The sequence below is a fragment of the Suricata suricatta genome, chromosome 3, assembly GCF_006229205.1.
Source record: "Suricata suricatta isolate VVHF042 chromosome 3, meerkat_22Aug2017_6uvM2_HiC, whole genome shotgun sequence".
NCBI lineage: Eukaryota > Metazoa > Chordata > Mammalia > Carnivora > Herpestidae > Suricata > Suricata suricatta.
Genome location: NC_043702.1, coordinates 116,896,425 through 116,907,541, shown reverse-complemented (window position 1 = coordinate 116,907,541; position 11,117 = coordinate 116,896,425). Strand labels below are relative to the sequence as shown.

At 47.2% G+C, this 11,117-nt stretch overlaps 2 long non-coding RNA genes across 4 annotated transcripts in view; one reads left to right on the top strand and one right to left on the bottom strand.

Annotated features, from left to right (window-relative positions):
* The first annotated feature begins 8 nt into the window (after positions 1–8).
* LOC115288016 overlaps positions 9–11,117 on the top strand; it is a 35,488-nt gene continuing 24,379 nt past the window's right edge. Inside the window, exons 1-4 of one of the 3 annotated variants that reach the window (XR_003906778.1) lie at positions 9–161; positions 9,321–9,385; positions 9,879–10,008; positions 10,388–10,580. This is a non-coding gene — a long non-coding RNA (uncharacterized LOC115288016). Of the gene's footprint in view, positions 162–211; positions 376–9,320; positions 9,386–9,878; positions 10,009–10,387; positions 10,581–11,117 lie in introns of those variants that run through there. The other 2 variants (XR_003906777.1, XR_003906779.1) reach the window with 2 other exon arrangements.
* Positions 8,658–9,658, bottom strand: LOC115288018. The gene is made up of 3 exons (XR_003906781.1): positions 9,511–9,658; positions 9,282–9,377; positions 8,658–8,826 (listed from the first exon to the last, which is right to left on the bottom strand). It is a non-coding gene; the product is annotated as an uncharacterized LOC115288018 (long non-coding RNA).

Below are 11,117 nucleotides of genomic sequence, written 5' to 3'. Positions count from 1 at the left end.
GGCGGCGGGCGGTGGCGGAGGCAGCGGCCGCCTCGGCGCTCGGTGGCTGCGCTCCGCTCCCTGGTGTGTTGATTCTTCCCCCAGCTGCTGCCTAATGGAGTCCAGGCGCTCGCGTCACAGGAAATGCCTATACTGCCCTCCTCACTCACTTCCGGTAGCAGGTATGGAGCCTATGGGGGGCCTGTCAGGCGGCACGTGCGCGGGGCAGCGGGGCGGGCGAACCGCGGACGCGACCCAGACCCTGGCCCCGACGCCCCCGGTCGGGGTCGGGGTCTCGGGCTTCCGACGGGAGCAGCAGGATCTGGACGAGGAGGCACAGGGTGGGCGGCCGTGGCTGCTCCGCCGGCAGTATCCCCGGGTAAACAACCTCCTGGGGTCAGTGTGGAGAAGCTGGAATTTGTGCGTGCCGCGGGTGTCTGGGGCGGTGGGCGGATGAGAGCCCTGCTCCCCCCGCCCCGGGGAGGTGGGCTGCTGTCCGGGAGCGGGTTGTGCGCGGGCACCTGCCCAGGGGCGGCCCCTCTCCCTTCCAGCCGTCTTCTCCAAAAGTGCATCCCTTCCCAGGAGTATTTGGACTCTGCTTGGGATCCAAGCATGACATTTTTTGGTGAAACGTGAGGCTTCCGTGTCACGGTGACGTTCGCGTTTTGTGTTCCTGCATTTGTGCAGCAACAAAAACTGGGTTGAACCTTGACCACTGGTTAATGAATGGTCTACACTACCTTAAACGAGTTTTATTTACGTGCGGGGGTGATCGCTCACACACCTGGTGTGTGCAGACATTTTCTCAGAAATGTAAAAAAAGAAATCTATCTCTGAAGGAGTTTCCCTGTGGAAAAAACCTAGATTTAACTAAGGCGTTTTCTGTCTCTGAAATTTACCGTATTAACAAGTCCAGGTAACTTCAGGGAGGCCTTGGGAGACAGTCTTTTTCCACTTTGGAAAAAATGATAAAGAATGATGACGAGGAAAAATTGGTAAAAGAATCCTGGGTTCTGTTAATCCTTAGATCCTCAGATGGGAGAGGAAGTCCCATGCAGGATCCTACAAAGACTTAGCTTTGTAGTTCTCATCTCTTAAATATGCTTTTGGGTGGCGGTGTAATCACAAGGTGACTCACATTGGATGTTTTTATTCTCCTGAGACAGACCCAAGAGCCAGCTAAGGATCGTAGGGCACCGTCCCTGTAGCCAGCAGAGCCTGAATTACTGGATAGTTAACACCTTCAGAGATCCCTGTTTGTATGTTCACTTGAGACCTTATTATTATTAAGGGTTGTTCATAATAATTTGTTAGGCTCCTAACCGTGTTGAGGACAAGCGTCTGGGTGAAGTGGATAGCTTTCCTAAGGAAATGATTGTTTACATGTGGGGGTGATCGCTCACACACCTAGTGTGCGCAGACATTTTCTTGGAAGTGTCTGAGTCGTCGCTTAGTGGTTGCTGCAGATAAGGCTCACGCTTCATAACAAAAATAAAAAGGATGAAAAGACACAGAAACTGGGCTCAGTGGCTGTCTAAACTTAATGGGTGTATCCTCACTTTTCTATATTTTATATGTGATCCAGGCTGCTCTGATTAGAATTCTGAATTTATGAAAGTCTATGTGCACACGCATTTTTCTCTGGGCTAAAATGTAGCTGGAGAACATGGTGTCTGAGGTCTGAGTGGTCTTAGAACTGGGTTTGCAGTCCGTGTGCAGAACAATCCTAGAATAGCACGCTGTACACGCACCTTCAATAATGGCCATTGTCATCTCCAGGATGAAACCCACAGTCTGTCTTGCTCTCTGCAGACTGACCTCAGGCTTTCTTTTTGACTTTATCCCTTTACCACTCCCTTTATGAACCCTTCGCCACTGTCCCCCAGTCGTGCTGGGCTCATGTCATCTTTTGAGTCTCTACCCCCTCCGATTCCAGTTCATCTTTGAGATTCAGCTCATTTTGAGCCTTTCCTGACTTCTAGCCTCCTAGAGTAGCACCTGTGTAGGCCTTCAGTTTGAAGGCTGTTTTAATGTTTTCTAATTTACTAAGACCCCCATCTTCAAGTCTGTAGAGCCTTTCTAGACCTCTTTCCTCAAGAGTATGAGAGCATAGATGCTAACCAAAGGAAACACTCATACGAAGGGTGATAATGATTTTGTGAAAATTTCGTTTCAATGACAGACATGTAGCTATGCTTTACAAAGTAAAATATATTCCTTCTGTAGGACGTTCTCAAAAAAGTTTAAAAAATTCTCATCTAGGACAGACCTGACTTATAAAAAAGACAACTCAAGAAATAGGCATTAAACACTGAAATGTCAAATTATTAGTATCCTCCAAGGCAGTGTCTAACTGTAAAAATTAAGAGCTGTTGAATTTTTTTAAAATGCTAAGGTAGCATGTGTGTTTATAATAAAATATGAAACCTCATTTCCACAAAACGTTTTTACTTTTTAGTATTCATACTTAATAACTATCAATAACTATTTTAATTTTTAAATGCTTATTTTTGAGAGAGAGTGAGTGAGTGAGGGGCAGAGAGAGAGGGAGACACAGAATCTGAAGCAGGCTCCAGGCTCTGAGCTGTCAGCATGGAGCCCGACGTGGGGCTTGAACCCATGAAGATGTGATCATGACCTGAGCCAAAGTAGAATGCTTAACTGACTAAGCCACTAAGTTTTTATTATTTTTAAGTAATCTCTGCACCCAACGTGGGGCTCAAAAGCCCAGTGCCTGGAGTCAGAACACAGCTGATCGACCTCGAGTGAATTGTATAACTTTGCTGCCCTGTAGTCATTATGTCTTTTAAGTACAAAAATGACCTCAGCCTACCTGTTGAATAAATAGATAATGGGAGTCAAATAAGGTAACAAATGTTACCATTGGAAAAATGCTGTCAGCAGATTTCAGAATAGATTAAAAAATTTTTTTAATGTTTATTTTTGAGGGAGACAGAGCATGGGCCAGAGGGAGGGTGGCACAGAGAGGGAGACTCAGAATGTGAAGCAGACTCTAGGCTCTGAGCTGTCAGCACAGAGCCCAATGTAGGGCTCGAACCCATGAACCATGAGATCATGACCCGAGCTGCAGTCAGACCCCTAACCAACAGCGCCCCTCAAAATAGATTTTAAGCCTGCCATCCTTTCAAAAAGGATTTGAGGCAACTAATTGTCAAGACGTAAAGCTGTAGGCCCTGTGGTCACTCTCCCATGTGACTGTGTTCCCATGCTCTCCGAGGCAGGCAGCTCCGGATTGTGTTTCCTGTTGGTCCTCCTGAGGGAGAGTTTAGGTCCGCTAACCTGGCAGTCCTCCCCGCTGTTTGCACCCATCTCTGGCCCTCTGTTATTTCCCCCTCCTTCAAACATCTCATCCCATCGTAGGCCTGCATCATGCACCTGTAAGTGGCGGGAGGGTGGTGCACTGGGCGGACTTATGTGCAAAGACAGGTTCCTGCATTGCCACAGGAACCCTCACACTCAGAAGTAAACAGGCAGAAGCATTTACCTCCCTCAGCTGGACACAGGCCTTTCCCATGCTGTTCCTGAGACCCATGGGGTATAAACCATGCCGTCCTTGGAAAGTTTCCGAAGCACTGAAATCCACCTAGGAAACTAGACTATTCTTTTCCAGCCACACAAGTGGGATAGACTGGTTGGAGCTGCCTGGAGCTACCAACTTTGGTAGCAGGTCACGTTGAAAAGCCACGTACAATGCCGAGCCCTGTGTGCAAGGCTATTCCCTGAAGCACTCTGTGCAAGAGCAAAGAGAATGTGGTCATCGCTGTGTGCTGATCTGGAAGTAGTCTTGGGATGCGCTGAGAGACAGAGACAGTAAGGAATGTGTGTAGCAAAACTATGTAATATGATTCCATTTAGGGCACCTGGGGGGCTCTATCGGTTGAGCGTCTGACTCGATTTCGGCTGAGGTCATGATCCCAGGGTCGTGAGATCGAGCCCTGCGTCAGGCTCCACACTGAGCGTGGAGTCTGCTTGAGATTCTCTCTCCCTCTCTCTCTCTGCCCCTCCCCCATGCATGTTTGCAATCAAGTACACCTGTATGCATACGTTATTTTTCTGGTAGGATAAAAATTTCCATCTGATCCTTCAGTGTTTGCATTTTCTAAGTATGAGTATATGTTTTTAGGTGTCATTTGGATTTTGCTTTCTTTTTATTTTTTTGGATTTTATGTTTTTAAGGTACTCACTTATTTTAAAATACCCTCAGAAACCATCAAAATATTTGTGAGAATTTAGTCATAATGGAAGCATACCGGATAAACAAGTGGTGTGCATCTTTAATTGACATGAAATCTGTACATTCTTTACCTCTCCCTTTGGCTCCTGCATCTCCCATGTGCCCAGACTGCCAGCTCTGTACATATACACCCATCTCTCTCATTTGGTTAAATTCATCTGGGGAATAAAGGACAAAAAGACACTCCTATTTATTAACTTTGAAAAGTAGCTGAATAATTAATGGACCCTGGAGTCTGCGTGGTAGACAGCAGGCCCTTGGGGCAGTGTTCCTCATTCTCAGTGTCACACATGCTATTCACTTCTCTGGCATTATAATCATTAAAGAATAGTCCATGGTGAAGCACAATTATGATTATTAACGAGAAATGAGTTCTAATTATGAGAAAATGTTTTTTTCAGAATGTATACACAGGTCATATAGAAGTAATGGTCTAATGGCTAGACTTTGATTCTATTATCATTTTTTAAAGTTTATGTATTTTTGAGAGAGACAGAAACAGCATGAGTGGGGGAGGGTTCAAGAGAGAGAGGAGGAGAGAGAATCCCAAGCAGGTTCCATACAGCCAGCCAGCCCAGAGCCCTACTGGGGACTTGAACTCACAAAGCTGTGAGATCATGACCTGAGCCGAAACTACGTCAGGTGCTTAACCGACTGAGCCTCCCAAGCACCCCTAATTAATAAAATTCATATTTTAGTTCCCTGGACCTCTTTGATTAGTTATTTTGAAATTATTCCCTTTACTAACTAATATTAAATGTATGGACAGATATGAAACATTAAATTAAAAACATTTAAAAAGTTGTTTGAAGGATGCCAGTCATTAATGACAAGAGAGCAAAAGCAGCTCTTAGCTCCATTTTGGGGCGCATGGAGCGGCAGTGTCTGAGTCAAGGCTGGGAGTGCATGGGCTTGCAGGCTCCTTATTTAGTGTGAGTAGGGTTTGCATCATCACCAGAAGAGCAGCCTTTCTGTATACCTTTCTCAGATCTAAGGCTGTCCACTTTCCTGCTGTACCTCTTATCTTGGAATATCTTTTTCTCTCTCCAAATTATTGATGAATATTGTTTGATGACATGAAAATAGCTAGAAATAGATGAGTTCATAGAGTTTAGCCATAGAGTTTCAACAGCACTGTTCTATATTTTTAAACATTTATTTATTTTTGAGAGACAGAGCATGAGCGGGGGAGGGGCAGAGAGAGAGAGGGAGACACAGAATCCGAAGCAGGCTCCAGACTCTGAGCTGTCAGCACAGCCCGATGTGGGGCTCAAACCCATAAACCGTGAGATCATGACCTGAGCCAAAGTCAGACACTTGGCTGACTGAGCCGGTGCCCCTTAACAACACTGTTCTTTTTCTTCGTTCCCGAGGACCCTCCCTTCTCATTCTTTCTGTCCATGGCTTCTGTAGTCCTAGGATAACACCAAGAACCAACACCAGGCATTGTTTTAAGCGCTCTACACAAACTGTACTACATCAATCTCATCAACTTTGCAGATGATAGACCGAAGCATTGGCAATTTGAGGTCACGTGGCTGGTGTCCAGGAGAGCCAGGCGCACAGTCTTCAGAGCTGTGTGCTCACCCCCTACACTAGTCAGAGATGCCTGGTCTTAGTCTGAAAAGCACCTGCTGTTTAGGTTTCTGGGGGTCAAGAGAAAAGTGGAACAGTTGTATACATTCATTTTTTAGCCTTGCCCTTTTTGTGTATATGAAACTTTGGCCCCTTAACCTTTGAAGCCCGCACTGTTTCATTAGTCTGATTGGAAGATAAAGGAGCCTGTAAGGGCGGGCAGTAAAAAAATGGTCCTTCCTCCAGGAGCCGCTGCAGGGAGAGCTCACTTCTCTGAGAGCTCACATGGACTTTTGCCCAGAATGGGAGCAGACTAAGCTAGGTGCAACTTGGAGATGTGCTTCTCAGTTCACTGGCCTTCACTACTGAGTGGCAAGTGAGGCCCAGATGGAAGGACTAGACCCGGAGGGCTTCCTGGGGGACACGCTGGTTCAGGAGGCCCCAGCCAGGTTATTTTTGTAACTACTTGAGTCTTTCTCCTGAAGGGTTTGTTTCTACACTGTGAAAGCCTGTACTAGTCCAGGACCCTGGAATAAGAAAGAGCCAGACTTGTTTTATAACAAGAATTTGTAGTTGATGACTTTACTCCCGGAGCAGCCCCGGCCAGGCTAAGGAAGCAACAGACCTGTCACCAAGAGAGGCTGGACAGCACAGGCTTAGTGACCAGGCATAAGACAGAAAGGGTTAGCTCCGGGAGCCTCTGTTAGAAATCTTCTCTTCCCAGGAGGACACCCAGGCTGCCCAGAGACCTTCTGTTGGCATATCCCCCAAAGCGTATAGATCAATGGTTGCTCTTTCATAAATATTTTGTGTTTTCTATCTGAGAGTAGACATTTCCTGTACTGCTCTGTGTGCAAATGTTTAGGCCCCGTCCCAGATACCCCGCCTGATAAGGAGGGGACAGCCACGAGGACTTCTTGAGGTCTCCGTACCCCAGGGGTTCAGTGTTCATGGCTTCCGTTGTTACTGCATGATAGTACTTGATTATGTCGGGGTCGGGTGGAAGGGAGGAGTCATGGAGAGCCCCAAAGCATAGCACCTTGGCCATGCAATCGCTTTAACGAAAGGTGTTGTTATACAGGATTTTAAACACCAAAGTGCAACAGTACAGGTGACCCTTGAACAACACGAGTTTCACCCATGCAAGTCCACTCAGATGTGGATTTTCTTCAATACATGAAGCACAGTCCTGTGAATGCATTCCCTCTTCCTTATGATTTTCTTAACCTTTTCTTTTCTCCAGCTTACTTTATTGTAAGAATACAGTATATAAGGCATATAAAAATACGTGTTAACTAATTATTGACATTGTTGGTAAGGCTGCCAGTCAATGGTAGGCTATTAACAGCTAAATTTTCAGAAAGTCGAAAGTTACACATGGAGTTTCGGCTGTAGGGCGGGGGGTTGGTCAGTGCCCCTGCCCCACATGTTCAAGGGCCACCTGTGCAGCGATTTGTTGGTGCTTACTGTCCAGTTATACTGGCCACCAACTCATCTATTTTTGTTTTACTGTCCTCCTTTGTCCTGTTATTTTTGAAGCATAGCCAAGATGTTATTTTACTTATAACATATGTATTTATACTATATGCTACATATATACTATATATATTATGTAGCTCTAAACGATAAGAACTTTTCTTTTTCTTTAAATGTTTATTGATTTTGTGAGAGACAGCGAGTTCATACTGATGTGTGCACGTGCAGCAGAGTGGGGGGGGAGGGTGTGCAAAGGGAGCAGGAGACCGAGAATCTCAAGCAGGTTCCGTGCTGTCAGCACAGATCCCGCGAACCTGAGATCATGACTGAGCCCCCTAAGACCTCGCTGCAACACCATCATGTCCCCTTTACAAAGTCTTTGTTATCATCAAATACGCAGTTAGTGGGTAAGCTCACAAATACTTTGCTAACAGTTGGTTTGTGTGAAGCGAGACCCAATCAGGTACACATTAAATTTGGTTAATAGATTTCTCAAGGCTCTCCCTTTTTTAGGAAACATTTTGGCAAGTGTCATAAATAGAGAAGAGCACATAAATCCTTCAGTGTACAGCTCAGTGGATTTTTCCTGGGAGGCCCCCACATTGCCTGACCTAAGCAGTGTCTTACTGTCATTTTAATTTTCATTTTTCTGATGACTAATCTCGCTAAGCCCCTTTTCAAGTTTTTTTGGGGGGGGTACCTATTGGGATGGGATATTCTCTTTTATGAAGTACCTTTGCAAGTCTTTAGCTTCTCCCTCCTTTTAACATTGTATTTCCTCTTTCTTATTGATTTGTGGAATTCTTTATGGATTCTGAATGTAAGTGTTTTGTTGGGCCCATGTCCTGTAGATTTCTTCTCCCGCTGTGTGGTTTGCTTTCAGTCTCTTAATGGTGTGTTGACAAGCAGAAGTTCTTAATGAAATCCAATTCATCAATTGTTCCCCTTGTGGTTTTTGCTTTGCGTATCCTACTTCAGAGGTCATCCCCTGTCACCCAGGGTACACAGCTGCTCTCCTGAGATGGCCTCTCAAGTGTCAGTGTCTAGCCTTTCCAGGATGCATCTACACTCCTCCTGGGCTTTAGTTTCGTTTTAAAGTTTATTTACTTACGTGATCCCTCTGCTCCACGTGGGGCTCGAACTCCTCACCCTGAGATCAGGAGTCACACACTTTTCCCTCTGAGCCAGCCAGGTACCCCTAGAGTTTAGTTTTGTGACTGGCATGAGGTAGGCCTCAAGGCTCCTTTGTTTTCCAGTGTTTACATCCAGATGGCCCAGCACCGTGTGGTATGTGGTGTCTGCCCCTCGGTGTGGCATCATTACCATAAATTAGAGAACGGCACCCATGTGGGTCTGTTTTTAATCCCCCTTTGTCCTATTGGTCCGTCACCTATCTCTGCTTTTGCTGAAAAAGTTTGTGCTGATACCGCACTGACTTAATTGCTATAATTTTATGATAAGTCTTGCCATCTGGAAATGTGAGTCTTTCGACTGTGTTCTTTTTCACGATTTTCCGGGCTCTTCTTGGTCCTTGGCATTTCCTGGAAAAAATGGAGTCATCTTGTCAGTTGCCACCATATATTGCCAAGATTTTGGCTGGGATTGAAGATGATCCGTAGATCAATTTGGGGAAAACAAATATCTTTACGACATTGATTGAGCCTTTGTGCCCAAGAACTTGGGATGCTGCCCCATCTATACAGGTCTTCTTTTATTTTCCTTAGAAATGTTTCTGGATCCTCTGAGCAGTCTTGTACCTTTTTTATCGGACTTATTCCGGTGCTCTTTTATCAGACTTATTCCTGTGCTCTGGATGGGTTTTTGGATGTTAATGTGAATGGGTTCCATGTTTAAAATTTCATTTTCCTCTCTGTCCTAATGTTAAGATTACTGACAGGTAGTTCATCGTCCAAGATAAATGAAAAGTCCATACCGGAACTATGTTTTTAGTCTGAATTTAGCATGTTTTTACAGCTTATGCTTGCTTCCCACTTACCCATAATTTAACAGTACAACTGGGCCTTTATTCTTCCAGAGGACTGGACCTCCGCCCTCCCTCCAGAAGCCTCGGGAGGAGAGCAGCTCCAGAAATCTATTTAGGTGAGGAGTGAGGGATTCTCCTGGGAAGAACCCATCTTAAGGGAACAGGAGCCAGGCTGGCCCCACTTGACCCTGTGACAAAGCCCCTCCCCAAGGGAGGGAGACAGTGTGTGTCTGTCACTCACTTGTCTCCTGGCCCGGGCGCCCACGGCTCCGACTCCCATTATTAGTCCTGGGAGGACGGTGTGAGAAGGGAGGGCTGCAGGGATAAACCATCAAGAACGTTCTAATAATTTCAGAAAACACTGGGCACCACCTGTCCTGCTCTGTGGCCCTGTCAGTGGCATGTCACAGAAGGAGGGTACTGCCCCTGACTTGGCAACAGAACCCCTGTGACCTGGGTACTCTGTCATAGGACTTAGTGAGGCTTCCCCGGGGGCCAGGACGGTGGGGAATAATGCGGTGGTGGGAATAATGGCAAACATTGCTGGGCATTCACCATGCGCCAAGTACTGTTCACTTCATTTATTTAATCACCACATTATTTTTCCAGTTTCAAGACTGAGGCACAGAGAGGCTAGGCAACTTGCCCCAGGTCACACAGCACACACGGCAAAGCCAGGACTCAAACCCAAGTTGGCAGGCACCAGAGCCCAAGCTTTCTGCATTGTGCATTCATTCAGGTGGCAGCAGCGGGGGGGGGTGGAGGGGGGGGCAGGGAGGGCTGGCGTAGGGGGTGGAGGGGCGACAGGGGGGTCCCTGCAGGGCACCGGGCCACCCAGCCGGCTGCACCTGCTCTTCAGCCCCTGGGAGGTATCCCTTGAGGCCTGTGAGGACTGTCTCAGGACGGGGCCACTCTCGAGGGTGCTGGGGCCCAGATGAGCTGGGGAGGACAGAAGTGCGACAGGGGAGGTGGTGGGGATTGCTCATTCAGTCCACAGCTGTGAGACACAGGGCCTGCTTTGTTTTGTGATTTTCTCCCCTTGAAACTTCCTCGGAGTGAGTGGAACCACGGCTCCTGGTCTGTTCTTTCTCGGAGGTGACAGGCCCGTCTATATTTAGACCAACAGTCACGCTCCTGTGGCCGTGGCTCAGCATGCCTCCAAGGATGGCCGCGCCGAGATCCTAGCACGCGGCCCTCACGAGCAGATACATCACCCCCTTCGTGGACTGGATGCGAGCATCAGAGGGGCCTGTCACGAGCGGTGGCTCAAGGGCTGAAGTGACTGGGCTGGGCAGGCGTCCCTGAGCTTGGGTGAGCAGGGCCCCCTCTGGCTTGGCCGCCCTTAGGGCCCCACGAGTGAGGTCACACGGACCACAGCCCTATCCTGTCTGTTGCCTCCCAAACGTTGGGTATCACTGAGCCTTTATTTTTTTTCCTGAAGTTTTTCTAATGTTTATTTACTTTTGAGAGAAAGACAGACAGAATGCATTAGGGGGAGGGGCAGAGAGAGAGGGAGACACAGAATCCAAAGACAGGTTCCAGGCTCTGAGCTGTCAGCACAGAACTCGACACAGGGCTGAAACCCATGAGCTGTGATATCATGACCTGAGCAGAAGTCAGACACTCAACCGACTGAGCCGCCCAGGCGCCCACTGATTACATCCTTCTAACAGCTTCCAGTCTGTGACTGCATTTCCTTCTCCGTTGCTGCTGGGGGCTGCCATCCCGGGCATTTTCTGGCTCAGAGCGGAGAGTAACCATGTGCTCTGCTCTGCTGTCTCCTTGTGGCCTTCATTGCCACCCAAAGAATCTTTGTAAAGCAAAACTCATCATGCCACCTCCCTACTT